The sequence below is a fragment of the Morone saxatilis genome, unplaced genomic scaffold (assembly GCF_004916995.1).
Source record: "Morone saxatilis isolate NCDOM2014 unplaced genomic scaffold, NCSU_SB_2.0 Contig19, whole genome shotgun sequence".
Classification (NCBI taxonomy): domain Eukaryota; kingdom Metazoa; phylum Chordata; class Actinopteri; family Moronidae; genus Morone; species Morone saxatilis.
Window position 1 is genome coordinate 2,330,778 of NW_023339751.1, and position 3,098 is coordinate 2,333,875.

The window sequence follows — 3,098 nt, forward strand, 5'->3', positions numbered from 1 at the left end:
TTCGGAGCAGAGCAGTTACCCGACGCCCCGTGTCCCTCATTTTCAGCACAGGACCGGGGACTTCGCAGAAGGATCACTGGCCTCCGTTCAGGACTTTATCTTAGGAAGGGGCAGGGAAACATCAGTGCAACACACGGAAGACAGCGACCTCCTCCAACCTCCTGCCCCCGTGCCGGGCGCTAGCGCGCCACAGAGCCTCTACGACACTGTCTGGTAACCATAAATGATCGCAGTCACTAAAAACACATCTATGGCTTGTCTGTGCATATGTACTATACCAGCTGCGTTCACAGCCTGTGTTGCCGAGAGTTTTCTATAATTTAGGCTGACTTGATTTTATGCGTATATTTCATACTTAGTATTCAGAACGTGGTACAGTTGGACCCAAAGCGCAATGAAGCTGCAAAGACGTTTGTGCTAAAAGGAGGACATTTAGATGGATCTGGAGCCGATGTATTTCGCCTGTTGGGGTAGGGCGACGCGTTTTACACAGCATTTATTCTGCCTGTTATTATGTACCTTGTTACAATTTAACAATCACACAGACCCATTGAGCTTTTAGCGGTCCGCGAGTGGGTCCTGGGGTACAGGTTGGGAAGCCACTAGTACGTCGATACTGTCGTGCGACAGAAAGTATTTATGTTCAGCTTCCTTGCCACTGTAGCTTTCACTGGTGCCGACACATGGTTACTGTTGTCTCTTACTTAGGCCTCGCCGACGACTGTGTGAAACACATCGATACGTGTGATTATTTCTTTTGACGGGCGGCAATTTGGTATAGCGTATGAGCATCACAAGATGTAATTTTGAGAGAAGGTGATGCATGCAGTTGTGAAGATCTGTTGGGGTGGTCGTGTGATCGAAGGCGCGGGGGCGAGTGCTTGTCCGTGTGAAGGGGCGGCGGGCGGGAGAGAGGTGTGGCGGTGAGGGGGTGGCGGCCGGCCCGCGTGACTCGGGGGTGGGAAGGGAATGCTGCGGGGGTGTGCCGAGAACGTCGCAGGTCGCTTGCGGGGTGGGCCCGCGGGCGGTGATGCGAGAGCTGTGGTAGGGTGTGGGTGGAGCGCGTGTTAGCAAACGAGTAATACTGTGGTGCTTGCTGTGCGAGTGCGGATGAATCGCATGTACTTGCAAGTGTGGAGGTAGTGAGCGCGGCCGCTACTGAGTTTCTTGGCTCTCCGTTGTGATTGATGCGGCTGTATCTGGTGGTGATGGGCGTGCGATTTGAGCAAATGTAGAATCGCCCCTGTGAGTGAAACACAAAGCCAGCATAGCGAGGGAGGATTCACAAAAAAGCGAGCCGTTGTGTTGAAGCGACGACTGAGAAAACATGCTTTCAGGGAGGACGCCCGGCCGCACCCCAACCACTACCACCAGCCAGCCACCCCCAAACAGCCTGAACAGCAACAGTGGTTCAACATTTCAATCCTATCTGGGCAGAAACTTCCTCAACTTCCCAGCTCAATCCATCCAACATCCCCGGCTTTACAGAAAACACACAGCGTGAATTCCACCCAGCTGTGATAGGGTTATGTAGAGAAACATCGCGGCCCCTCACTTTTCCCATCAGCTTACATTCTTCCTTCTCAATCGAAAACTGGTCTCTTGAAGAACTATTGGCTTCCATCCTCTTCTTCCACTTGCCCCCAGCTGAGAACCATTGATGGCTCAGATTGCATTCGCTCGGCCTTGCTTGAAGGGAGAAACTACACTCTGTTGTTGACCCCCCTCCCCCCTTCTTTCAAAAGACAGCATTCATATTACCATGCATTTACCCCCAAACCGTGTCCGCTATTTCGGCTTTTTTTTTATGTTCTTGTTGTTGTTTTATTATTATTATTCTGTCGACAATCTGAGCACCGCGACTTAAAGTCTTTCTAAAACCTTGGGGAGAACAACAGTGGCAGGCACCGACGGACAGCTGGACGCCGGGGAAGAGAGAGACTGCTCGGGTTGGTACAGTTGGAGGTAAATATAATCTCTCCGTACTGGCGGTGTTCAGTTGTCTTCCGTAGCCTGCCAGCCAAAACCGAGAGACTTATGTTTTGTCGGGGCTGAGAGTAAAAAGAGATGCGTCGAGCTGGACGAGGTTAGCCGAGAGGATACAGGAAGTCCTGCAAGTTGGCCTTAAAAATAAAAGCATGCAAATGTTTTAGAGGATGACTGCAATCACGTGGATCAGTTAGAGAACTTTACTGCAGACAGTACAGTGAGCTTATTTACATCATTTGAACAATTTACAGTGTAGAAGTGTACATTTACATCTGATAGCCTAATACACAATTAATTAAGCAATGGTTAAATGCAGTAAATCATACACAAACTTACCATATTCCACTTTATGGTATATATTTTATTTTATTTTATTTTATTTTAATTATCTTTTATTCTTGTTCTTTCTTGTACTGCTTTGCCAGTTTGAATTTCCTCTACGGGAGATTAGTAAAGGAACATCTTATGTTATCTAATCAATCTTGGGGAAAAGTAGATGCAAGAAAATGTGTATACTTTATATTAAAATACCTGTTTTCCACTATGGACTATAGAGCACTTAAGTAAAAATCGATAGTGGAATAGAAAAGAAAGAGATAATGTATTTATATCTTTAAAAAAATGCTTTACTTTACTTTGCCGTGGGGACTTTTAAAACTTTTATTAAAAAAAACATTTTTCGGACAATACAAATAATTTTAAAGTCCAAGTTTTCAATTTAATACAGCAAAAATACAAAAAAATAATTAATTAAACACAAAACAAACATAAGACAAAAGTTGTATTGTATTACTTAATAATATGGTTAATTTATTTGTGACAAGTTTTTAAAATGTGACACCTGTTTCTTTAAATGTAAGCTTCAAAAAGACTTTTATACTGAAAGTGATAACCGGAAGCCTCCCCCTGGTGGTCTGAGTAACTTGACAGTTGTGAGAGTAGTGTGACAGTTTCTGGCCAGTGACTGTAGTCGACGTAGCTCTGTATCACAGACTGTCATGCATATCAACACATAAGGACCATCCTCTGTAGGTGAAGCCGGGGTATCTGAGTGCAGGCTGGGGGGGTGCAGAGGGGGTAACGGGGGGGTGAGGAGGGTGAGGAGGGAG